This window comes from Notamacropus eugenii, chromosome 3 (genome assembly GCF_028372415.1).
Source record: "Notamacropus eugenii isolate mMacEug1 chromosome 3, mMacEug1.pri_v2, whole genome shotgun sequence".
Lineage (NCBI taxonomy): Eukaryota > Metazoa > Chordata > Mammalia > Diprotodontia > Macropodidae > Notamacropus > Notamacropus eugenii.
The window spans coordinates 96,913,154-96,940,619 of record NC_092874.1 but is presented as its reverse complement, the minus strand read 5'-3'; the positions used below and the strand labels follow the sequence as shown (position 1 = coordinate 96,940,619).

General features: G+C 38.8%; 2 pseudogenes; one reads left to right on the top strand and one right to left on the bottom strand.

The window, feature by feature from the left end:
- Positions 1-785: 785 nt before the first annotated feature.
- Positions 786-5,695, bottom strand: LOC140531842 (sialomucin core protein 24-like; annotated as a pseudogene).
- A 128-nt stretch (positions 5,696-5,823) lies between these two features.
- Positions 5,824-6,890, top strand: LOC140531841 (stonustoxin subunit beta-like; annotated as a pseudogene).
- Positions 6,891-27,466: the final 20,576 nt, after the last annotated feature.

Genomic DNA, 27,466 nt, shown 5'->3' with positions numbered 1-27,466 from the left:
TGAAAATAAATAAAATTAATTAAAAACAATACTTTGAATTCCAAGTTCTCTCGTTTCCTACCTTCCCACCCATTCCCACTGAAAAGACAAGCAATTCAATACAGGCTATATATGTGTAGTTTTGCAAAAGACTTCCATAATAGTCATGTTGTATAAGACTAACTATATTTCCCTCCATCCTACCCTGTCCCTCATTTATTCTATTCTCTCATTTGACCTTGTCCCTTACTCCCTTTTCCCATTTGCCCTCCCTTCTATCATCCCCCTCACCCTACTTTTCCCCTTCTCCCTTACTTTCCTATAGTATAATATAAATTTTCATTCCAAATTAAGTGAGCACGCTATTCCCTCAAGCCATACATGGAGAGAGGAAGCTTTCACTTTTTCCCTCTCACCTCCTCCCTTTTCTCCTCCATTGAAAAAGAATTTTCTCATCTCTTTTGTGAGTGAGAATTTGCCCCATTCCATTTCTGTCTTTCTCCTCCCAATATATTCCTCCATTAATTTTATTTTTTATGGATATCATCCCTTCTGATTCAACTCAACCTGTGCTCTCTGTCTATATATGTGTGTGTGTCCACCAAATTTTGATATGTGTGTGTGTATGCATACATATACACAAACGTACTTATATAAGGCATGTCATGGTAAGAAGGGGAAAGTCCCACAGCAGCATCCATTTAAAATAAAAGACAGTTAGCCACAAGGATTCATGCTGAATATTTTCAGTATTTCTGTTGAATATAAGTGATTGATCTGCTTTTTCTTCAGGAAGATGCGCCAAAATACCCTCCATGCATCCTTTGGAGATGTAAAGATTTTGAAAGACTGTCTTCCATGTAGGACATCTCAAAAGGTAATATTTTGGTTTCAATAAACCACACAAACAAACTACTAGTCCATGTTATAATGTTTCATAAAGAGTTTGGTAGTTTTGTTCTTTGGACTTGCAAGATTTAAAGAGAAAGAAAACCACAGCCTGCCCACTCATCAGGAAGGCAACTCCTCCAATGAAGTTCCCCAGTTGCATCGAAAGTGGATTTTCCCGTAGAAGAGGCAGGAATCACAGCAGTTCTTGGTGCCTGTGATGTGACAGCTCTGTTGACAGCTGGGACGGCAGAGCCTGCAGGGGAAGGCTGGGCTGCAGAATGAGTTTGGGTTGGAGATGGACTGGCAGGAGGTGCCACTAAACAGCAGCTGGCACTGTTAACAACAGCCCGTTCTGGAGTTGCCCCATTTTCTGGACAGTAGCCACCACCTACATTACAAACAGCCCAAAAGCATGGGGTATTTTTGCTCTCAACACAGGAACCGCAGTCAGTGCGTACTTACTTTCCAGTTTTCTGGTGCCCGAGCCTGGGTCCTACCGGACTTCGTCGTGGGCTTCGTGGTGGGCGACACAGAGGAGGTCTCCCGGAAGCTGGCTCTGGGGTGTTGTAGCGCTCAGCACGCCCTGCGGGGCCGGGCAAGGTACCCTCCTCACGTTCAGGGTGCTGGTGCTCAGGGGCGGACTGCTGCGGAAGAAGTCTGTACCCCTGGGGGTCACACGGTGACTCCACTTCCCCAGTCACTCGATTTTATCAAAGCTTTATGCCCCAGCACAGTTTTACCCTCCGCTGAGATGTAGCTTGGAGCGCATGAATAAGGACTGAAATAGAATTTTCTGTAGGAACTCCGAGCTGCCCCAATATCTGCACTAACAGCCTCTCCTGGCAGATATACATGAAATCGTGCATGATTTCAAAACTGGGAATACAGATTTTTTTTATTCAGAATTCTTTAAAGAAAGTCAATGCAAATTTACACAAAGTGAAAACTGTACTTCCAAAAATAATCGTATAAAAGACAGTCACAATCTCAGATGTGAGGGTCTCTTTTGTTTTGCTGTGTACATGGAAATGCTCTTTTTTGGTGTTTGACTTAATATTTTTTTTTTTAAAAAAAGACATGTTTAAAAAAAAAGAATGGAGTAGGAAAACAGCAAGCAACTTTTTCAAGAATTTCAGCCACCAAGTAGAAGAAAGCTGTTTGGGATGACAGGATGGAGTGAGGCTTTGGAGGACTTTATATTGATGCCACAGTGAATTTCACCTGACACTGTTCAAATCCCATGTGAAAGCAGTTCCTTTACACATACATTCTACAAGGGATTTTATTAAATAAAACAAAGTTCTTTTCCTGTTCCTTTTGGGCATCCAAAGTTACATCTGTTAACACTGGAAATATCTTACATCCCTTAACAGTTAGGGGTTTTCTTTTACAAAAATATTCCTTTGCTTTCTTTTTCATCACAAAACTGTTTCATGTGAAAAGGCCCTTAAAGGGACAGTCTAGCTTACAGGGTGAGAGAAAGAAGAAGGCTCGCTTATCAGAAGGTTTTATTGAGATGAAAGGAGGACCTTGAATATAATGGTCAGGGGAGCAAGTAGGAAAATGGTCCAAAGGGGGTTAAGTACCAAGGGAGACAGAGTGAGCAAAGGTCTAGTTAATCTACAGATCTAGTAATTAAGAACCGGTTTCTTGTTAATCCAGAGGAGTTATTTGTGTCCAATTAAATTCACTGTTTCCTCAGCTTAGGGGCACACTCAGGTGACCAGTCAGGTGACATTGGACAACTCTTTTTTTTTTTTTTAATCTCCCCATTTTCAGGAAATCTGAAGCCTTTAGGTGAGATTTCATTTTCCAGCAATTTTTTTCCTTTTCAATCTGCCTTCTGCTGTTCACACACCCAGGCTCCAGGCATACCCCGCACCAACCCTGACCATAAACTCAGCTCTTCGAGGAGGAGGGAGAAGATTGTTCATTTGGGTGAAGCTACAGTGCCTAGATTGCCCAGGGGAGAAGTTGGTGGCAACTCTTCGGGAGGGTGGCCTCCCTGTTCTGCTCAGGTGGCCGACCTGCCCCTTTCAGACAGTCTACTTTGCTTCTTTGCGTGCTTAAAACCTTAGCTTTGGATCCTGTTGCTGATCCAGAGCGGATTTCATCTTCTCTCACCCACCTCCCCTCAAGAACAGCCCTCACTCACAAATTGGGCAAAGTGTGAAAGGACATTCACCTGAGAAGGGATTGTCTTCTAGGAGCCAACCTTGGGACTCTTGCAGGGTATTCAGCCATCACACGTATATTACACCTCACTTTGTTCTAATGGAGATGCTATGTGATGGCAAATCCCAGCCAGGAGTGATGAGAGATGTCTGAAGAAGTCAGGATAAGGAGGGGCTCATTCACCATGGATGGGTGGAGGTCAGATAAAGAAGCAGTCTTTGAAACATCAAAGCAAAAGAAGACTGAGCTTTTTAAAAACAGCTTTAGCCAGAGAAGGGGTTAGAGGCTTAATTAAATGAGACACAGTGTTGGGAGGAGGGGAGGGCAGATTGTCACACATACACACAGACAGACAGAGACACGCACGCGCGCGCGCGCGCGCGCGCACACACACACACACACACACACACACACACCCCTAAGGTGTTTGTGCATATTAACGAATCTGGTTAAATTTAAGATGAAAGGCAGCCTTGAAGGAGGAAGGAAGACCTAATGATGGATTGGTGGGAAGGTGGTAGAGCAGGGAATCTCACCACTTTCCCTTGGGAAGGGGGAGATCTGTAGCTTGCTTGAATATACACTGGCTTTTCATCTAGAAGAGAGGCAGCTGATGCTTCAGTGGTTGGAGCACTTGGCCTGGAGTCAGCAAGACCTGAGTTCAAATGAGGTATGTGACCCTGGGCAAGTCACTTAACCTCTCACTGCCTGGCAAAAGGATCCACTGGAAAAGGAAATCACTCCAGTATGTTTGCCAAGAAAACCCCATGCACAGCTATGGTCCTTGGGGTCAGGAAGAGTCAAAAACTACTGAACAACATGTATCTAGAAGACTCACTTAATTCTATTTCACTTACTGCCTTCCTGAGTCACCTCCCAAAAGCTAGCTAGTACTGTGCAGCAGAGGTGGTACAATGGATAGACTTGAATGGATGGGGACTGAAATCAGAAGACTTGAGTCCAACACCAGCCTTACACACCTCCTAGCTGTAAGACCCTGGGCTAGTCACTTAACCCTGTCTTTCTTACTTTCCTCTTTTACAACTTGGGAATGATAATAAAAGCACCTATCTCTCCTGATTGTTCTGAGGATCAAATCAGATAACATCACAAAGTGTTTTGAAAATCTTTATTTATTGCTTTTAATTTTGTTTTTTTCAATCACTTGTAAAAAATTCACAAATTTTCAGCATTCATTTTTCAAAAATATTTTGAATTCCAAATTCTCTTCCTCTCTCCCGTTTCTCCTTATGGAAAAAATAACAAATTTCACCTAGATTATATACATGCAGTCGTGGAAAACATGTGTCTGTATCAGTCATGCTATGAAAAACTCACACAAATAATACCCAAAAAACCCACAAAAAAACTTTAAAAATAAAAGAATTATTTTGCCATTCTTTCTCTAGAGGTGGATTGCTTTTTTCACCAAAAGTCCTTCAGAATTGTTTTGGATCACTGTATTGCTTGGAATAGCTAAGTCATTCACAAGTCATCATCTGTACAATTTTGCTGTTACTTTGTACAATGTTCTCCTAGTTCTGTTCACTTTGCATCAGTTCATGTAAGTCTTTCCAGGCTTTTCTGAAAGCCTCCTGCCCCTAATTTCTTATACCACAATAGTGTTCCATCACAATCACATACTACAACTTGCTCAGTCACTCCACAATACTCTACAGATATTAAAGTGCTATAATAATGCTTAGGAGTCATGTTATTAGCTAGCAGCATAAAATGTCTCAAAGCAAGGGGAGCCCAGTCAGGACAACCCAGAATGAGCAATACTTCTACAGAAGCATAACTACTCCTTTTCTGTTTCAGAGAATGCTCCAAACACTGTACCCTCAGCTCACATTGCCAAACCCACTACATACGTGCAACATTCCTTCTCCACTCACCAGGCATTGACCTCACTCTGGGTCACCTCGTGCACTCTATCTAGGGCAGACAGTGTGTAGGCTACTCTTGTAGTCAGGAGATCAGGGCTCTGCTTTGACATGTACTAGCTATATGTTCTCCAAAAAGGTGACCAACATTGCATTTTTCTGGAAAAGGGGCTAATGATGATAACACTACTTCATTCATAAAACTTTTGGGAGGAATGTGCTTTGTAAACCCTGTGAAACCTCTATCACCAAGAGCTTTTTTTATAGGATGCAATCCTCGGGCTGGGAGGAGGAGAGGCTTCCTTACCTGTGGAAAGAACAGAGGGGCTCACAGGAAGGAGGTGTGTACAGGGACTGTGAGGCAGAAAGAATGAGGATCCAGATTCAGAGGTTCAGAGCAGGGAGAGGCTTAGTAAGGGTTCCCCTTATCAGTTATAGAAGATTCAGTGGAATGAGGGAGCTGCAGGGGGCATAGGGAAGTTCTTTCCAGGTCAGGAGTGAGATTTGTTCCCACTTCTGGCATCTGACCTGCCTACCCTCCTTCCACAAGCTGCCTCCCAGGCCCAGCTGTCCCTGCTGGAAAAAACTCCCTGAAGTGACAGGATGCTGTCCCTCTATAATCTGACATTAACCCTATAATGTCTCCGTCACATTCTAGGCTTCACTTTGTGGGTCGCAAAGACCCTTGAGAGAAGTGTAAGCACAAATCAATATAAGACTGACTTTGACATCATCACTTCTGACTCTGTTGATGAAAAGTCCATGTCCCGAACATCCTTGTTGAGCTGAAAGTAGGTGTCCTGGGGGGTTGAAATAGGCGACTCTACCAAGTATTTATGTGACACCAAGACATGCCAAAAGCAGTATGACTACATAGTATTCCCTCCTCAAAATGAACCACTTGAAATATCAAAATATTTCTTATCATGAGGTGTTTAATGATGGAACAACCACCGATGTGATCACTGCAGTGCTCTGTGGGGCCCAGGCTTTCTTGGTTTTTGATCAGAAAGTTCCCACCAATGAAAATGTCAAGGATATAGAAGCAACATTGAAGGCTGAGGCAGAGAAGACTGCCCATGCAGCAAGAAGATTACTGGGAGAGGACAGTATCATAAAATCAACTAAGGAATTCAAGTGTAAGTTTTATGGGGATTTTGTTCTTGGTACCAATACCATGACACATGAAGAGGCAGTAAAAGTCTATGCCTCCCTTCTGAAGCTGCTTAGGGGCTGTGGGGTGCCCCTCCTAGTCTGGCTCTACCCTCTAGAGAAGCTGAGCTCCCCGAGGGATCAACATTAGCATGATGTGGGATGCCCAGAACACTGTGGAGAAGTTATCTGAGTGTGACAAGAGGTGTCATGACATGCTGGAGACACCAGAGTTCTCAGTCTTTTCTGCAACCAGGGAAAAGGTCAGGCTATTCCAAGAGCTAAATAAGCAGCACAGACAGTTGTTACAGAAGGAAATAGCCAAGGTCTTACCTCTGATGATGAGCTAACCAATACTTTAGGGAAAGCCAGTCCCCATTCAGCACTAGAAGGCCCTCAGAGATCCTAGATCAGAAGCTCCAGGAGATGAAGATGGTAAATTCCTACATTACCCTTCTGAAAGAGGTGCCAGTCATAGCTGACCAGAATGTGGTGGACAATACAGCACTAGACTCTCCCCACAGATTTGTCCTGCTGTTTGCACTCACCTGCTTGCAGGAGGAACCCTACTTAGCAGATTGGAAATGGTGGCTATGGAATCCAGCATCATTCAGTCCTGAATGTGAGCAAAGGACATATTCCTCATGGCTGAAGGACAGAGAGACAAGGAGAAAAGTGATACATTTGGCAGAATCCTTTACAATGTTTGCCAAGGTCAATCATTCCACTGAGAAGACTCAATTCATTGTATCATCTATCCCAGACCAAGACAACACTATGGCCAGAATGTCACAGGATGATCACTAATGGGAGAAAAAGTGCTATGTACTACTGTTACTTCCAGATCTATATATTTGGACTTTTGAGTACTGTCGTAGGTAGAAGAGGATGAGCATTATAGGACTGGAAGGTCACCTTCACTTACTTGAGGTGACTTAAGAAAGCGGATGTGGTATTTCACATTTATGATCACAGGTACTAGATAGTTGTTGGGCTTAGGTGGACATATGTATAAAATCCCAACTGGGGAGACAGAGGGAGACCTCAAGGAAGGCTTCTCACTGGCAACAATTTCGAACAAGGGATTCCTGAGTTTGAGGAAGTTGTTTTCTTTTCTTATTAATTTAAAGGAAAAAGACTTATTCAGGGTACCCTACAGGTACCCTGTTTCATTTCCCTCATTTGGTGGTAAATGTGCCTCCCAATCTGTGATTATGTGGTAACTCAAGTGTCTACCCTAGGACACTGTAAAGGAAATCCAGCCACAAGATTTATATGTTCAAAAAAATGATTTATTAAAAGTTACTTCTATATAGCTTCCCAAGGCCCAGGAGGGTTGTAGATAGGGGTGTGATGATGGGATGCTTCAAATCTCTATCTGATTTGGGGTAGTAGGGAGGTTCCAAAAATGACTTTTCAGTTTCTCTTTACTGTGTTTGAAAAGTCCCTTCTCTGACCTCTACTAGAGTAGCCTAATTTGGTGGGCAGGAGTGGGGAGATTCTAGGATGGTGATGATGAGGACCAAAGTGTTAATTGCTACCTCAGTTTCCAGGTGTGGGTCTTGATTGTTTAAGGGGAAGAGAATATGGAGCTGAAAAAAATCCCTCATTTATTCAAGATTGGCTGGCAAGGGAACTATAGAGAAACTTATCTGTGATGTCAGGTGATGTGGGTCATCTAAGCCAAGATGGACACTCATCAATGAAGTTAATTGGACAAGTTGGAGAGATCTTCTTGACTGGTTTCAGAGGCAATAGCACAAACTAATAGACAATCCCTAAAGCAAACTTGCCAATTATCTGTCAAGTGATTGGAGAATGGCTTTGGGTTGTTCTTACAAGTGAGGAATCAGAAATTTACAGAGGTGCTCATGTTTGTATTTTGTCTGGGATGCTCTCTACAAGTGAAGGGCTCAGACTCTAGAGGGGATGAGAAATAAACTTTCTTTTTATATTTTGTTTATTTCATTGGATATTTCCTAATTATATTTGTATCTTCTTACATTCTATTATTTTAAGTTCCAAAAGCTCTCCCTCCATGATCTATCTCTTGCACAACTTATTCAAAAGATGCATTAGAAGGCAAGCAAAGCATATATCTATATTAGTCATGCTGCAAAAAAAAAAAAAAAAAAAGGAGAGAAAAGGAAAATAAAGTGGAAAAATACGTACTTCTATCTGCACGAAGCATCCAGAAGTGATGATAGCTTTTCCCTTTTGGGATTCTCTCTATGAAATAGGAATTCAGATTCTTTAGGGAAGGGGAGAATAAACCTCCACATCACACCAAGATCTTAAAATGGAGAAAAGGGCCTCAATTATTAATAGAACTGGGCATAAATGCTATGTATGCGTGTAATGCAGGCATGTGTTTTCCAACAAGCAATAACAGTTATTCCATTTCATGCCCCAGAGGATGGGTGGCATTTGCAGTTATGTAATTCTAAGAAACACCATCTCCTAACACCCCTCAAAAACAGTCACATGGCAGTGGTGGCCTTGCGGTGAGAACAGGGAATGGGAAAAGTGCAACAGGAAACACCCGCCTGGGCAGGAGAGAGTTTGAGTCCAAGTGTTTTGGACGGTCAGTTACCAAGACCTGCTAGAAAGCCAGGACCACATGGAAAGGGCAAAATCCAGAGACAGAAACAATCCCAGCTTAATGAGTTGACCGATTGTCACGTACAGAAGCCAGAATGCATCTGTGTATAGGTTGAATACATATCTGCAGCTAGCCCAAGAGAGAGACTAAAAGTTCCCCTAAATCACACCAGCTTTCATACTCTTGAGAAAACACCTCTGGTATCCCCTCTTTATCAAACATAGTTCCCCATTTAACACGATATTGATGAAATTCATGTAATTTCTGGACACAAATGAAGGACGTTTATATCAGTGAACTTTATCTTTGTGCTCTCTTGCACTTGGATGCCAAAAATACCATGAGCAAGATAGATAACTCTGTTCCTGGTAGAATTGTTTGTTTCAAAATGGAAAAAAAAATCAATATTTAAAATTTGTTTTTTTTTTTTTTGGGGGGGGGGGGGGACTAGAATAACAGTGTGCTACAGGTCCAGGCTAAGATGAATTGACAGATCTGTCTGTTTTGACCATTTTTTTTTACATAAGACTTGTTTTGAAGACATATACATAAAAGCTAATGTGATGAGCATTTTAATCTTTCTTTCACAAGGGTTGATATGTTAAAAGATGAAGAGAAAAGAGATGAATTACAAATATACAAAGCAGCAAAAACAATAAAAGGTTTGACTTATATGTTTATGACTGACCTGTAAAGTCAGAAAAAATACACTCTGAAGAGTTGGAAAGTTTATAGCAATACCAGTACTACTCCTGAAAGGTACAGGAAAAAGAAACACAACTTTCTTAGAACATGAAAAATTGCCTTGCAGCAATTAGGAGTGTCCGAGAATGGAATAATCACATACAAGGTTTTGTCACCATCGGTGTTCAATCAGAGAACAATTGATCATGTCAAAGATAAGGCAGAGAGGATCCTGAAAGAGAGGAAGGGCAGAAGATGAGGAGACAGGTGTGATCTGAGAGAGAGCTCCAGGTTGGGACTCTACAGCCTCAAGACTGCTCTTAACCAGCTTTGTGATCTAGGGCAAGACCTTCTGATATCCTGGCCTCTGTTTTGCATATCTTTCAAATGGCAAGTTTTAGACTAGATGGGATGAGATCTCTTCCATCTCTACCACTCTGATTTTGTGAGACCTCTGAGATCCCTTCTAACCCAGATTCTGCGATTTCCCTAACTAAATACATTGAATCTGTTCAGAGTGGAGCTCTGCACATGTACAGTTGAGACGTCTGCTGGTTTTATTCTCTGTAAAATTATACCTATGTATTCTGTCTTCTTTCTTTTAAGGCTGCTTTAGCTATTTGCTTTTGATTTGACTTATAGCTTACTATTCAAATAGATTAATGGCATTGTGAAAAACTGTTTCCAAAAGTGCACTGCTTAGACTTCTTTGAATAGCTCTTTAAAAAACAACTTAATTTGCTTTTGAAAATAACAACTCCTCTTATTGAAACTTCAAAGTCATACTCTCTTACCACATCACAACTGTTACTATGGTGGCATTTTGTGACATGGGATAAAGAAAATGAGAAAAATGGCAAAATCTCATGGATCCACGGGTGCATGAACAGCTCCTCAGATATTATTCTGAAAAAGAAATAGAAATCAGAGTTGGCTTTAAAGCTACATTTCTAATTTACTGATTGGCATTTCTTGTGGCTCTCTATCAGATTTTGCTCCCTTTTAAGCATATAAAACATTTCAGTGAAAACAAAACTGGCAGAGATTGCTGCATATGCTACTCTTGCCAAATCCTCTGTGTGTGTGTGTGTGTGTCTTGTGATCTGTTACCTCAATCTAATCTCATTCCTGTACCCTTTCTTTCAGAAGCTCAAGATTTTGACTTGTTCCTTCTTCAAACTTTGATTATTATTTTGAAATATATGTGAAATGCAATCAAGCATTATTTCTGGGAAATACAGGATGAGTGTTACGAACTTCTTGATCCTTAGAACTGTGTGGTAAGAAAACCCCTGGAAATGTGCAATTTCATTATGCATACACTGAAATCCTGCCATAGGTAACATCACACTTCCCAGGGAAATGAAATGCAGAAGTACCAAGTTCTATTGCCATATGCTCTTCAGTATTTGGCATTGTCTGTAGCTACATTCCTTCAGAAATAAAAAGGGGAGTGTTTTATGCTGAGCCATCATTGGGGAAAGTGCTGCCCTGCAAGAAACCTTGGACTCAGGCTTTTGTTAACAGAAATATGCTCCTCTGTACAGTAAAGTACACTACTATTTAACAACATGAAACTGTGTGACAAAAAAAAAAGAACTTTGTTTCCTTACTAGAAGACAACCTGAGGTCTCCTATACAAACAATTCTGAATTTTTATCAACAACTCCATTGCCTCCTTTTTCTATTTTAGAAACTTGTGGTTTAACACTAACTATTTTCCCTTATAACAGCATTCTGTAAGAGTCACACACAAAATTTTGGGTTTCACTATAGATCTGAAACTTTTGTTTTAGTTCATACCACAACCTTTAGGAAAATATATAAGAAGACATGTTAGAAACCATTCTAGGGATTTGGAAGAACTCTGAATGTAATATCTGAGTCACCCCTAGAGACATCACTCAGGTCAACTTTAAAAATTATTTTTTTTGTCTTTCACACCTGGAAAAATGTTTATTCCTGGTGCGTTTCTTGAAGTCATAGGCTAAACCTGACTAATAAGTCTGTAAAATGTGGTAATTGTTGCATTTCTATTGGTTGTACCTCCACCCCTTGAGGTACACCACCACTGTTACTCCTCTGTATACAAACATGCAAGACATAGATTGTCGGATTTTTTATAGATGTAAAATGAAATATTATTAAGTTGGGGGGAGGAATAAAAAGAAAAACATCAAAAGAGAGAGAGAGAGATACACCACTGTCTCCTCCATATCCAAACATGCAAGACATAGATCACTGGAGTTTTATCAGGTGTGAAATGAACATAAACATAAACCAGATACACTCACCTCCTCTTCATTGAGAAGCTACTACTTTCTTTTCTTTTCTATTCTCAACTACTTTTCCATTATGAGAAATTATGCTTCTCCTGCTACCCGCCAAACATGCAAACAACATACATGAACAGGATTCTCAGAGCATTTCTTGTAGACAAGAAGGGAGGAGAAAGCAAAGACATTGAAAGGCTCACTGATTTTCATTCCTAAGCAGGGTCTGTAGCAGCTGATGATCCACAGCAGGCTCTGTGAGACATGGGAAACTTCTCATCATGTGGACACTGGGTTTACCCCCCACATTCCCACACCAACTCTCTCTCTTGTAGTGAGGATGAAAATTTTACACCTTCCAGAAGTTTTGAAAGGGCCCTAAATTATATCCATGTTTTCTGTCACAAGCTGGTTAGACATTTACAAAAAGTCCTGTCTAGACTTGGCTCTGTCTTGCACCCCTTCTGAATGAGAAAGCCTGTGAGAGATTAAAAAGGGAGACAGAAACAATAAAGTAAAATTTTGGGGGAATTTCATAAATACATTTTACTTATCTGTGTTCCTGTTATTCCTCCCACTCCAAAATATAACTTTCTTTAAGTCAGACTGTTCTTTTGTGTTGTTTTGACCTCTGAGGCCTAGAAATTAACAAAGGTTTCTTAAGCACCTACTATAGGTTAAGCATTGTGCTGAGGGTTGGGGATAGAAAAAGAGGAGAAGACAGTCCCTGCTTTCCAGGAATTTATAATCTAATGGGGGCGGGAGGGAGGAGCAACATGCAAACAAATATATGCAAACAAGCTATATACAGAATAAATAGGAAATAATTAGCAGAGGGAAGTTACTAGAATTAAGAGGGGATGAAGAAGGCTTCCAGTAAAAGATGTGATTTTAATTGGGACTTAAAGGAAGCCAAGGAATTCAGTAGGCAACTCATAAAAGGAACTTAATAAATGTTTGTTGAATTAAATACTTCTCTTCTATCCCAGCTTCATCTCACAGGGGTTGTTAACCATAGATCAATGAACTCTTTTAAAAAATATTTTATTAATTTTATTTTAATGTAGTTAACTTCTATCATAATCTTAAGTATTTTATTTTATGTATTTAAAAATGTTATTCTGATAAGGGATCCGTAGGTTTCACCAGAATGCCAAAACAGAACATGGGCAAAAACGATTAAGAAATTCTGATCCTGTACAACAAAGGACATATTGAAGGAGCATGATAATTTCTTAAAGAAGTAGAAATTTAGGTAAAAGATACTTTCCAAAATAATACCTTTCCTTCTCCCAGCCCTGTAAGGACAAGAGAGTGGTTACCTCTCCCTCTCTCTACCAGAACCATTCCTGGGAAGTTTCATTAATTATAATTTAAATGGTTTCCCCAAGATAACCAGAGATGACTAGGGAGAAATTGAGGCAGGGCCAATATGGTGGAGAAAAAGGATGAAACTTGCCTGAGCGCTCTTAAAACAACTTTAAATCAAACCTCAAAATGAATTCTGGAGGAAAAGAACCCACAAAAAGATGGAGTGAAACAAATTTCCAGCCTAAGATCACGTAGAAGAACTGCAGGAAAGGTTTGTCTCACTTGACTAAAAGGGGTGTACAGCCCACCACAGGTGCTGTTCAGGCAAGCTAGTGGGAGGCTCTGAGCACCAGTCCAAATCAGCTCCCAAGGCCACAGGATGGGTACACCACAGGTCAGCAGCAAGTCAGCCAGCTGTGAAGTATGCAGCCCCAGCTCAGCACACAAACTGACAGAACCAGATAACCCCACCCTCACTGCCTCCCCACCCTGCTTTGCAACAGTCTCAACTAGGCTAGGAGACCACAGTGCAGTGAGGGAATTGCCAGCCCCAGAGGCCCTCACCCCCTGCCAACACCCACCAACGCCCCACTTCCAACCCAACAGACAAGCCTCAGCTCCTAAGGCCCCCATGTAACAAGCCAGTGACCAAATCTCTGGCACTCTGTGAAAAAAACCTGGGATGATGCCCCCTCAACCCCAGGAGCAGAGCTCATCTTTAAAATTCATGAAATAGGCTGTAAAGTGAAGGAGAGGGAGGCCCTGATCATCTAATGCTTCTATGGTGATGGAGAAATCAAGATACAAACTCAGAAGATAACAATAATGTCAAAATGAATAGAAAATGCCTCAGAGAAATATGAAATGATCTCAAGCCCAGAAAGTTTTCTGGAAGAGTTCAAGAAGGATTTTAAAAATCAAATGCAAAAGATAGAAGAAAATTTAGGAAAAGGAACGAGAATTATGCAAGAGAATTGAGAAAAAGAGTCAACAGCCTGGTAAAGAAAGCACAAAAATTCACAGAAAAGAACAATTCCTAAGAAAGTAGAACTGACCAAATGGAAAAAGAGGTACAAAAGCTAACTTAAGAAAGTAACTCTATTCAGGTCTTCCTTTTGTTAATGGCTTTCAGGTATTCCAATAATTCTGATATTGTCTCTCCTGGGGGGGAAAGTTGATCAACCGTCAGACTTTCAGGAATCTGTTAAAAAAAAAAAAAAACCTGAACTCAACAGAAGACTTGACATACAAGATCCAAGAGAAATATAAAGTACATAACAGTGACCAACTACAAGGAACTAAATAAGGATAGAGTGTTTGTCCTTGATGTATGGAAAATGTAAAACCTATATTTAAGATAGTTACTAGCAATTCGATAGTTTATAAGAAAGATTGGTGTAGTAGACCTCAATATGAAATGACTTCAAAAAATAAAACTGCTCAAGAACAGTTAAAAGGTTAATTATCTTATCCAAATGAAGTGCAAGAAGAAGAATCAACACAGAAGAATTAGATAAGGGAGAGGGGCTGTTAGATCTGGAAACCTACTTTCTTCGGGGATGAGTTGAGGAGAAAACACATATACATATTAAAGAATATAAAAGTCTTCTAAACTTAGAAATTAAACTCCAAGGGGATAAGGAAGGAGAACAAATAAAGTAGGGATCGTTAAAGGGAAGGCTGAGGGGAATATGGAAGGGCCTTTACATTTAGGGGAATGAGAGGACAAGGGAAGGATCACTGGAACTGGGGTAGGTTAAGTAATAGGAGGGCAAGGTAGCAGGTAGGAGAGATAGGGAAAAAGAGATATGCACAAACATACATACAAAATTAGGAGCAAAATCTCTTAGGGAAAGGATATATTTATATATGTATGTATGTATGTATGTATGTATGTATATGTCAATATCTATATATAAACATATCCATGCTCAATTGGAACTCTGGGGCTGGAGGGAAGGAAGGGAAAAAAGAACAAAATAAGAAGTGCACAGCACAGAACAAGAGAAAACCCACAAGGAAGCAAGGAAAAAATGAACAGCTTTCAACATAGCACATAGTATTTAGTGTATAGGCTTTCTTGAAATGTTATTTATACATATTCTGAATCTTCTCCTAGGTTCTCCTGTGCATGTGACATGGTGTTTTATCTTGTCTTGGGGAAGGTATGTGGCACAGGGAATAGAGCACTGATCCTGGAGTCAGGAGGCCCTGAGTTCAAATCTGGCTACAGACACATGAAACTTGCTAGCTGTGTGACCTGGGGCAAATCACATAACCCTGAAAAACTTGCCTCCCACCTCCTAAAAAAAAAAGAAAAAAATTTCTTGAAAATTAAAGTTGGACAAGGGAAAGTTAATAACTCTATTAGACATCAAAAATTAATTGAACAAAATCAGAAGAATGAAAAAGTAAAAGAAAATGTAAAATACCTCGTTGGAAAAACAGCTGATCCAGAAAATACATCCAGGAGACATAATTTGAGAATGATTAGGCTACCTGAAAGGCATGATAAAAAAAAAAAAACAGAGCATAGATAGCATCTTTCAAAAAATTATCAAGAAAATCTGCACTGATATCCTAGAACCAGAGGATAAAATAGTAACTGAAAGAATCCACCAATCATCTCCTGAAAGAGATCCCTAAGTGAAAAGTCTCAGGAATGTTATAACCAAATTCCAAAACTCTCAAGTCAAATAGAAAATACTGCAAGTAGCCAAAAAGAAACAATTCAAATATCAAATAGTCACAGTCAGGATGACATAGGATTTCACAGCACCCATACATATTAAAGGATTAGAGGGCTGGGAATATGATATTCTGGAAGGCAAAGGAAATTGGATTACAAACAATGATCAACTCCTTAGCCAAACTGAGCATAATCTTTCATGAAAGGAAATAGATATTCAATGAAATAAGAGTCTTTCAAACTTTTCTGATGAGTAGACCAGAGCTGAAAATTCAATTTTAAATACAAGAGTCAAAAGAATAAAAAGGTAAACATGAAAGAAAAAAAGTTATTTAATAAGGTTAAACTGTTTACATCTCTACACAGGAAGGTGATACTTGTAACTCTTAAGAATGTGTCTCTATTGGGACAGTTAGAAGAAGTATACATAGACAAAGGATGCAGGTATAAGTTGATTTTGATGTGAAGATATAAAAAATAATGGGGTGAAAAAGAGAATTGCACTGGGATAAAGTGGATGGGAGAGGCAGAATGGGATAAATTGTATCACATGAAGAGGCATGAAAGACCTATTGCAAAGGAGGGAAGGAAGTGAACATTGTTTACGCCTTACTCTCATAAGATTTGACTCAGAGGGAATAACATATACACTCAGTTGGGTATATAAATCAATATTTCCATGCAGAGAAGTAGGAGTGGAGGGGGACAAGAAAAAAAGGGAGGGATGATAGATGGGAGGGCAGATTGAGGGAGGAAGTGATCAGAAGCAAATCGCTGTTGATGAAGGGCAGAGTCAAAGAGAGAGACAGAGATCGAAAGACAGAGACAGAGATGAAATAGAAGTATAAACAGAGGAAAAACAGAATAGAGGGGAATACACAACAATCATAACTGTGAATGTGAAAGAGGTGAACTCACCCACAAAACAAAAGTGGATAGCAAAGTGATTGAAAAATCAAAATTCCAAAATATGTTGTGTATAAGAAACACATTTGAAACACATAGAGCAAAGTGACACACATAGAGCAAAGGTAAAAGGCTGGAGCAGAATATATTATGCTTCAACTGAAGTTAAAAAAAAAAGCAGGGCTAGCAATCAATCTCTGACAAAGTAAAAGCAAAAATAGGTCTAATTAAAAGAGATAAGGGAGCAAACTATGTCTTGTTAAAAAGGTACATAGGCAATGAAGTAATATGATTACTGAACATATGTGTACCAAATGGCATAGCATCCATATTTCTAAAAAAGTCAAAAGAATTACAGGAGGAATTAGATAGCAAAACTATACTAGCGGGATCCTCAACGTTCCCCTTTTAGAATTAGATAAATCTAAGCACAAAATAAACAAGAAAGAAGTTAAGAAACTGAATGGAATTATGGAAAAGTTAGATATTCTAGGCCTCTGGAAAAAATGGAATGCAGATAGAAAGGGATATGCATTTTTCTGCATGGTATGTGGCACTTACACAAAAATTGACCATGCATTAGGACATAAAAACTTCATAATCAAAAGCAGAAAGGCAGAAATGGTAAAAGCATCTTTTTCACATCACGATACAATAAAAATTATATGTAATAAAGGACCCTAGAAGATAGATTAAAAATTAAGTGGAAAGTTAATAATCTAACCCTAAAGAAGGAGAAGGTCAAACAACAAGTCATAGAAACAATCAATAACTTAATCAAAGAGAATGGCAATAATGAGACAATATACCAAAATCAAATATATCAAAAATTTTATATATCTAAATGCTTACATAATAAGATAAAGAAGAGATCAATGAATTAGGCATGTAACTAAAAAAGCTAGAAAAAGAACAAATTTAAAATCCGCAATTAAAAACCAAATTAGTAATTTTGAAATCCAAAGGAGAGGTTAATAAAATTGAAATTAAGAAAACTATTGAACTAATAAATAAAACTAAGAGCTGGTTTTATGAACAACAACAACAAAAATACCAATAAAATAGATAAGCCTTTTGTTGATTTAATTTTATAAAAGAAAGAAGAAAAGCAAATTACTAATATCGAAAATGAAAAGGGTATATTCACTATGAATGAAGAGGAGATTAATACAATAATTAGGAGTTATTTTGCCCAAAAGTGTGCCAATAAATCTGACGATCTATGTGAAATGCATAAATATTTACAGAAATGAAATTGCCCAGATTAATAGAAGAAGAAATAAAATACTTAACCCCATTTCACAAAAAGAAATTGAATAAGATGTCAATTAGCTCCCTAAGAAAGAATTTTCAAGGACAGACAGATTTCCAAATGAATTATTCCAAACAGTTAAAGAACAATTAATTCCAACAATATATAAACTATTTGGAAAAATAGGCAAAAATGAATTCCTACGAAATTCTTTGTATGATACAAATATGTGGCTGATATCTAAACCAGGAAGAGCCAAAACAGAGAAATAATATTATAGAGAAATTTCCTTAACGAATATTAATGCAAAAATTTTAAATAAAATATTAGCATAGTGATTAGAGCAAATTATCATGAGGAAAATTCATTATGACCAGGAATTTATACCAGTCATGCAGGGTTCAATATTAAGAAAACTATCACCATAATTGACCATATCAATAATAAAACTAACAGAAATCATGTAATTATCTCAATAGGTGCAGGAAAACATTTTTACAGAAGACAGCACCCAATCCCATTAAAAACACTAGAGAGCACAGGAATAAATGGAGTTTTCCTTACAATTATAAGTATTATCTATCGAAAACCATTAGTGAGCATTATATATAAAGGGGATAAGCTAGACATTTTCTCAATAAGATGATGAGTGCAACAATGATGTCCATTCTCACCACTCTTATTCATTATTGTATTAGAAATGTTAGGTTTAGGATTAAAAGAAGAAGAAGAAATTGAAAGAATTAAAATAGGCAATGAGAAAATAAAGTAATCATTCTTTGTAGGTGATATGATGAAATACTTACAGAATCATAGAGAATCAAGTAAAAACCCATTTGAAATAATAAAAAAACTTTAGCAAAGTTGCAGGCTATAAAATAAACCCAAATAAATCATCAGCATTTCTATGTATTAATAACAAAGCCCAGCAGCAAGAGATAGAAAGAGAAATTTCATGTAAAATATCTGTAGAGAATATAAAAACATATCAAAGTCTACCTTCCAAGGCAAACACAGGAACTATATGAACACGAGTAAAATAAACACAAAGTCAGATCTAAATAAGGAGGAAAATATCAGTTGTTCAAGGATAGGCTGAGCTAAAATAATAAAAATGACAATTCTACCTAAATTAATTTACTTATTCAGTGCCATACCAATCAAACTACCAAAAATCATAACAAAATTTATCTGGAATTACAACAGGTCAAGAATATCAAGGGAATTAATGAAAAAAATGTAAAGGAAGATGGTCTATCCATACCACATATAAAGCTATGTTATAAAGCAACAGCCATCAAGCTATTTCATACTGCTAAGAAACAGAGAGGTAGATCAATGGAATACATTAGGTCAGCGGTGGGGAAACTTTCCATCTTGGAAGGCAACATTAATATTTAGTCTCAATCAAATAAGGTCTCGTTCAAGAAAGCATAATTTGATATACAAAAGAAGGCACATTATTTTGTAAAAATCTAACAACTACCTACTTAATAATTTCAAAAAATGAAAACTATTTGTTAATTTTTTAAGTTAATTTATTTTTCAGTTTTCTACAATCACTTCCATGCACCTTAGATTTTTGGCCCTCCCTCTCTCTCCTTCCTTCAACCCTTTCCTCTTCCTCCCTGAGACAGCGTGCAATCTTACACAGGTTCTACACATACATTCTTATTAAATATATTTTCACCTTAGCCATGTTGCATAGAAGAATTATAGTGAATGAGAGAAACCATAAAACAAAACAAACCATAATACAAGAAAAAATGGTCTGCTTCATTTTGCATTCAGATTCCATAGTTCTTTCTCTGGGTATGGAAGACATTTTGCCTCAAGAGTCCACTGAAAATTTTTTAGGCCCTTGCATTGCTGTGAAGGACAAAGTCTACAAGAAAAAGTTCTTGCCCATTGCGATTGTTGCTGTGAACAAAGTTCTCCTGGTTCTGCTCCTTTCACTCAGGATCAGTTCATATAAGTCCTTCCAGGCCTCTCTGAAGTCTTCCTGTTCATCATTTCTTATAGCACAATAGTATTCCATTACATTCATATACCACAACTTGTTCAGCCATTGCCGTATTGATGGGCATCCCCTAGATGTCACATAGAGTAGTAAATTGTTTTCTTCAGTTAACTTTTGCATCTCCTTTTCCATTTGCCCAATTGTTCCTTTCAAGGAGTTATTTTCTCCAGTTAGGTTTTGTACTTCCTTTTCCATTCATCCAATTTTCTATTTTAAAGAACTCTTCAGTGAATTCTTTTCACTGGGGTTCAGTGGGGAAACACTCCTCCAAAATTTCCTTCTGACGAAGTGCTTTGAAAAAAATATAGCTTTTTTTCAAAGTGCTTGGATTTCCTATCTCATATTATATATAGACTTAGTTTTACCTTGCAAAGAAATATTCAAGTTGTTTTGATTTGAAATTATATCACATAGAAATTCAGCATTCCCATATAACTCTTCCTTCAATAATTCTCATTGCTAATTCTGTTCTTCACAAAATTTAACCATCTCTTTTCTCAGAGATCAAATTTGGGCTAACACTTATCCCTATAACAGACAAACACACTTGAGAATGGTACGGCCAATCCACAGAGAAAACCTCAATATTCAACTTTAGCATGTTACAAAACTGAGGATGCCATGTTGCATTTGCACAAATATAGTTAACAACACTTTTAACTTGTTGCAAAGTGTCACGTAAAATAGTAGCTTTAGCCCAGAGATTTTGCTAATGTAAGATACAATGAAAAGAAAGAACATCTGGATCTACTGACACTTGTTTTATCTGTGCAATAAACCTTCCATGTTTTCCTGCCATGGAAAGTGCAGTCTGTACATACACTCCCTAAATTTACCAAATTTATTGCAAATTCACAACATTTATCTGGAAAATTGCTGAAGATTATCTATTACCTGTGTTCAAGCAGAACACAGACTGCCCAAAGCAAGTAACTCTGTAGCAAAGAAAATCATCTGCTATGAACCAAATGAAGTAGAAAACCTGCACCAAGTCAGTAGTATCAACTGATTCATCTAAAGTGAATGAATAGTACATATTTTCCTGGTGAAGTATTTCCTGAACTCATTCTGGTAAGTGGAAGGCTAATTTATGCTGCCAATCAGTTTTGGTTCTCCTTAAAAGAGGTAATTGTTTGCACTTTTGAAATATTATGGTGGTCTAAACATCCTACAGCTTCAGCAATACATTACTTCACAATTCCTACATCACTGAATGGCTTCCCTTTTCTCTCAAGTATATAAACTCAAGTATATAAAAGCCGTGTCAGTCCCATTATTTCCAGGTATTATTGATGCTTGAAAGGATTGTCTTTGCTTTTGCTTTTCATCTTTTAATTTCTCTAATACAACCTTTCATGCCTCTCCCTCAAATTTAAAATATTTGAGGTCCTTCTGAATCATAGGACGCTGAGGAGCATTAAATTTCTTTAATGCTAATACTGTGGTATCACAAAGCAAGCAAATCATCTTATCTTTGGCAGAAACAAGATACTATTGCAATTACCGATCCTTTTTTTAAAATATCTATTTTCTTCCATCAGCATTCTCTTGGTCTGCTTTGAAGTGATGGACTATTGAGCAGACAGAAATAAAAATACTGTTGATTATTCATAAATTCCCCTGTAAACAGAAACACGGTGCACCATTGCCAAAAGCTATAACAGAATTGAGTACTTGAGCACCACAAACTTTCACCAACCCGTCTCATGTGGTAGTGGCACCATTCAGGTGGGGGAAATTAGAACTAAATCATGAGCACGGCAGCCATCAATTAAGTCCTTGTGACTTATGAATGTTCTAATTGTGCTGACCAATCTGGGAGGATATTCTTGCTGAAACTTAATTTGTTCTTGGATATTTTAAATATGTTCATTTTTAAAAATACAATAAAACTGTAGAAGATGAACAAAAATCTATGAATAAAAATAAAAGGATTTGTTCTGTGAAATGTAGATTCACTCAAAAGGCTGTACTTAAGGATCTAATAGGACAAATGTGGTCTTATGGTGACAGGTTCCCCACCCCTGATTTAGAGTCAAATTCTGATGCTCTTTCTTTTGGCCTTCCTGATTTTGGGCAAGTCATTTAATCACTGTAGGGCTATGTTTCCTCATTCGTCTAATGGTGGAAGAGGCAAGGAATTATATAATCTTAGATATTTCTCCTCGCTCCTCACAACATGGGGCCTGAGTTGGAATATGAGATTGAACATGAGATCTAATTAGTTTGATGCAAAGTAGTACTGTCACCTTCCATAATAAAACAATCGTATTCTGACTGATACAGCCTAAGATTTTGTTACCTTTTTTAGACAATTGAACTCATATTAAGCTTTATTTTTCTTCTGGGCCAGTAATATCACAATTTCATGGGAAATTCTCCTGATGGAAACTTCTGTGGAGAGTAGAGACTCCTTTGTAATTTATGGTGAATAGTAGAAGTTTTTAACAGTTTTTTGTGTCCTGGATCCCTTTGCAATATAGTGAAGCTTATGGATCCCTTTGCAGAATACTGTTGTGAAATGCATAAAATAAAACACAGAATTACCAAAGAAACCAATTATGTCAAAATGCAATTATCACATTTTTGTTTTTCAAAGCAACCACACAAAGTCATGGATACTCGGATAAAGACACCTATAATTTAGGGATCTGTTATGAGTACACTGCAAATCATGTCATCATCTTGATGTCATGGTCTTCAAGAATGAAGAACAAACACAACAGCAACTAAGAGGTTAAGGGACTTTGCCCATTATCCCATAGGATTGGAACCCAGATGTTTCTGATACCAAAACCAGCATGTTTTCTCTTATCCCACAGTTCTGCTCTTAAGCTTATAGCCAGGTACTAATTAATACCTCACAGAGTTGTTGTATGGCACAAAACTGACATCTTGGCTAAGAAACATAGGCCATAATGATTCCATTTAAGTAACCTAATATTCCAAGCCTATTTTCAGCTGCCATATGACTTTGATGCCTCATTCAGGCCCACGGTGGGCAGCCCATTAAAACTCCTAGGCTTGGAACAGTTTTCCAGTCTTAAATGGTTTATGCTGAATTTGCATTTGGTAGAATTCTCCCCGAGGACAGAGACTTTCCTTGGAGAAGGAAAATGAACTGTATCAGGAGCAAAAGGGAAAATACGAAAAGCAAAAGGAAACACATGGAAGCTAAAGCAGAACCAAATTTTTAAAAAGAAGGAAGAGTTAGAAGAAGATGTGTCTCTGTCTTCCCTATAAGCATGGTTGCTAATCAATTCTAGTTGAATTGAATTTGTTCAGATATTTTTTACAGGGCTCTTTGCAAGGCTTTAATTAGATAACCTAGTCATTCATTCTTCTTTCTTGATGGGATTTTTTTCCTATACACCCAGAAAACAGTGGAGGAAAATCAAAGGAGTCATATCTCAGGACTGTCCTCATAAGGAAGACAGGGCTGGGAAAAGTGCAATAGGAAACACCATCCTGACTAGTAGAGAGTTTGAGCCCATGTTCAGGATGTCAGTCACCAATCTCTGCAGGAAATTCAGGACCAGGTGGAATGGGAGAGTACTTTCTTTTGTTGACACTCCAGGCATTTTTGGCACTAACACTATAGAGTCAGAAAATTTTAAAGAAATACTTTGTTTCCTGACACTGTCCCCTCTCAGACCACATTCTCTGCTCTTGCTATTGCAAGTATGCTCGATTTCCACATCCATTTCCACAACATTTTGTGTTCCAAATTTTTTCCCTATCTCTCCCCTCACCCCACCCCAAAATGTTGAGCATTCTGATTACCGCTTCCACCAATCTGCCCTCCCTTCTAACACACCTCCCTTCCCTTATCCCCATCTTCTCTTTTGTCCTGTAGGGCAAGATAAATTTCTATACTCCATTACCTGTATTTCTTGTTTCTCAGTTGTATGCAGGAATAATACTCAGTATTTGTTCCTAAAGTTTTGAATTCCAACTTCTCTTCCTTCCTCCCTCCCCACACATCCTCACTAGGAAGGCAAGCAATTCAATACAGGCTATATATGTGTGCTTTTGCAAATGACTTCCATAATAGTCATGTTGTGTAAGACTAACTATATTTCCCTCCATCCTCTCCTGACCCCCATTTCTTCTATTCTCTCTTTTGACCTTGTCCTTCCCCAAGAGTGTTTACTTCTAATTGATCCCTCCTTCCATTTGCCCTCCCTTACCTCATCCCCCCACCCTTCTTATTCACTTCTCCCCTACTTTCCTGTACTGTAAGACAGGTTTTCATACCAAATTGAGTGTGCATGTTATTCCTTCCTTGAGCCAAATGGGATGAGAGTAAGCTTCACTTTTTCCCTCTCACCTCCCCCCTTTTTCCCTCCATTGAAAAGGCTTTTTCGGGGGTGGAGCCAAGATGGTGGAGTAGAAAGACGCACATACACATACCTCCGAACCCACAACCCATAGAACATCTGTAAATAGCAACTCACTGAGAATTCTGCAGCACCGGAGGCCACAGAACATTGGAGCGAAGGAGATTTCTGTTCCAGAGGGACCTTCAAACCTCTCGCAAAAGGTCCTTTGCACCGCTGATGGAGAGCCAAGCACAGCCCTGCTGCAGCGGCACCGAGAGGAGCAGATCCGAGAGGGCTTCAAGGACGGGATCTCCAGCGGCCGTGTGGGTCCCTCCACCCACAGGTGATTGGGGTTGGTGAGATGGTCTCTTTGGCGGGTCGAGAGGGGAGTGGGGTGCCCCCATAACTCAGGCCCCCTCTGGAGGCACCAGCAGAGGTGGGAGCAGACCAGGGCTCCCCAAGCAGGCAGGAGCCTGGATCCATTGTTGAAGGTCTCTGCATAAACCCCCTGAGGGAACAGAGCCTGTGAGGCAGCCCTGCCCCCACCTGAGCACGTGAACTTAATCTCACACTGAATAGCAGCCCTGCCCCCACCCAAAGCCCTGAGGCTGGGAAGCAGCATTTGAATCTCAGACCCCAAGCACTGGCTGGGAGGATCTGGAGGCAAAGTGGGTGTGGAGAGAATATTCAGAAGTCAAGTCACTGGCTGGGAAAATGCCCAGAAAAGGGAAAAAAAATAAGACTATAGAAGGTTACTTTCTTGGTGAACAGGTATTTCCTCCCTTCCTTTCTGATGAGGAAGAACAATGTTTACCATCAGGGAAAGACACAGCAGTCAAGGCTTCTGTATCGCAGCCCACTCAATTAGCTCAGGCCATGGAAGAGCTCAAAAAGGATTTTGAACATCAAGTTAGAGAGGTGGAGGAAAAGCTGGGAAGAGAAATGAGAGACATGCAGTCAAAGCATGAACAGCAGGTCAGCACCCTGCTAAAGGAGACCCAAAAAAATGCTGAAGAAAATAACACCTTGAAAAATAGGCTAACTCAATTGGGAAAAAGAGGTTCAAAAGGCCAATGAGGAGAAGACTGCTTTCAAAAGCAGAATTAACCAAATGGAAAAGGAGGTTCAAAAGCTCACTGAAGAAAATAGTTCTTTCAAAATTAGAATGGAACAGATGGAGGCTAATGACTTTATGAGAAACCAAGAAATCACAAAACAAAACCAAAAGAATGAAAAAATGGAAGATAATGTGAAATATCTCATGGGAAAAACAACTGACCTGGAAAATACAACCAGGAGAGACAATTTAAAAATTAAAGGCCTGCCTGAAAGCCATGATTAAAAAAAGAGCCTAGACATCATCTTTCATGAAATTATCAAGGAAAACTGCCCTGAGATTCTAGAACCAGAGGGCAAAATAAATATTCAAGGAATCCACAGAACACTGCCTAAAAGAGATCCAAACAGAGAAACTCCTAGGAACATTGTGGCCAAATTCCAGAGTTCCCAGGTCAAGGAGAAAATATTGCAAGCAGCTAGAAAGAAACAATTCAAGTATTGTGGAAATACAATCAGGATAACACAAGATCTAGCAGCTTCTACATTAAGGGATCAAAGGGCATGGAATAGGATATTCCAGAAGTCAAAGGAACTAGGACTAAAACCAAGAATCACCTACCCAGCAAAACTGAGCATAATACTTCAGGGGAAAAATTGGTCTTTCAATGAAATAGAGGACTTTCAAGCATTTTTGATGAAAAGACCAGAGCTGAAAAGAAAATTTGACTTTCAAACACAAGAATGTAGAGAAGCATGAAAAGGTGAACAGCAAAGAGAAGTCATAAGGGACTTACTAAAGTTGAACTGTTTACATTCCTACATGGAAAGACAATATTTGTAATTCTTGAAACTTTTCAGTATCTGGGTACTGGGTGGGATTACCCACACACACACACACACACACACACACACACACACACACACGCACACGCACACGCACACACACATAGAGACAGAGTGCACAGAGTGAATTGAAAAGGATGGGCTCATATCTTAAAAAAATGAAATCAAGCAGTGAGAGAGAAATATATTGGGAGGAGAAAGGGAGAAATGGAATGGGGCAAATTATCTCTCATAAAAGAGGCAAGCAAAAGACTTATTAGTGGAGGGATAAAGAGAGGAGGTGAGAGAAAAACATGAAGCTTACTCTCATCACATTCCACTAAAGGAAGGAATAAAATGCACACTCATCTTGGTATGAAAACCTGTCTTACAATACAGTAAAGTGGGGGATAAGGGGATAAGCAGGGTGGGGGGGGGGATGATGGAAGGGAGGACATGGGGAGGAGGGAGCAATTTGAGGTGGACACTCATGGGGAGGGACAGGATCAAAAGAGAATAGAAGTAATGGGGGACAAGATAGGATGGAGGGAAATATAGTTAGTCTTATACAACACAACTGTTATGGAAGTCATTTGCAAAACTACACAGATTTGGCCTATATTGAATTGCTTGCCCTCCAAAGGGAAGGGGTGGGGAGGGAGGGAGGTAAAGAAGTTGGAACTCAAAGTGTTAGGAACAACTGTCGAGTAATGTTCTTGCCACTAGGAAAGAAGAAATACAGATAAAGGGGTATAGAAAGTTATCTGGCCCTACAGGACAAAAGAGAGGATGGAGACAAGGGCAGAGAGGGATGATAGAAGAGAGAGCAGATTGGTCATAGGGGCAATTAGAATGCTTGGTGTTTGGGGCGGGGGAAAGGGGAGAAAATTTGGAACCCAAAATTTTGTTAAAATGAATGTTAAAAGTTAAATAAATTAATTAATTTAAAAAGAGAGAGAAAAAAATAAAATCATTTAATACCTTTAAAAAATAAATAAATATAATTTTTTTAAAAAAAGAAAAGGCTTTTTCTTGCTTCTTTTATGAGAGATAATGTGATATCTGGGTAGTTGGTGGGATTACACACACACACACACACAGCATAGCATGAGTTGGATAGGAAGGGATCATATCTAAAAAAATAAAATTAAGGGGTGAGAGAGGAATATATTGGGAGGAGAAAGGGAGAAATGGAATGGAGGAAACTAGCAGCTCTCTTTGTGATGGCTAAGAATTAGAAATTGTATGAATGCCCATCAACTGGGTAATTGCTGAACAGGTTGTGGTATTTCATTGTGATGGAATACTACTGTGCTATAAAAATTGATAACCTCAATGATCTTAGAAAAACATGGGTATACTTGACTAAATAATCAACAGTATACAGTTGTATACAGTAACAACACTATTGTTCTCAGAACAACTTTGAGTGAAGAAGTCATT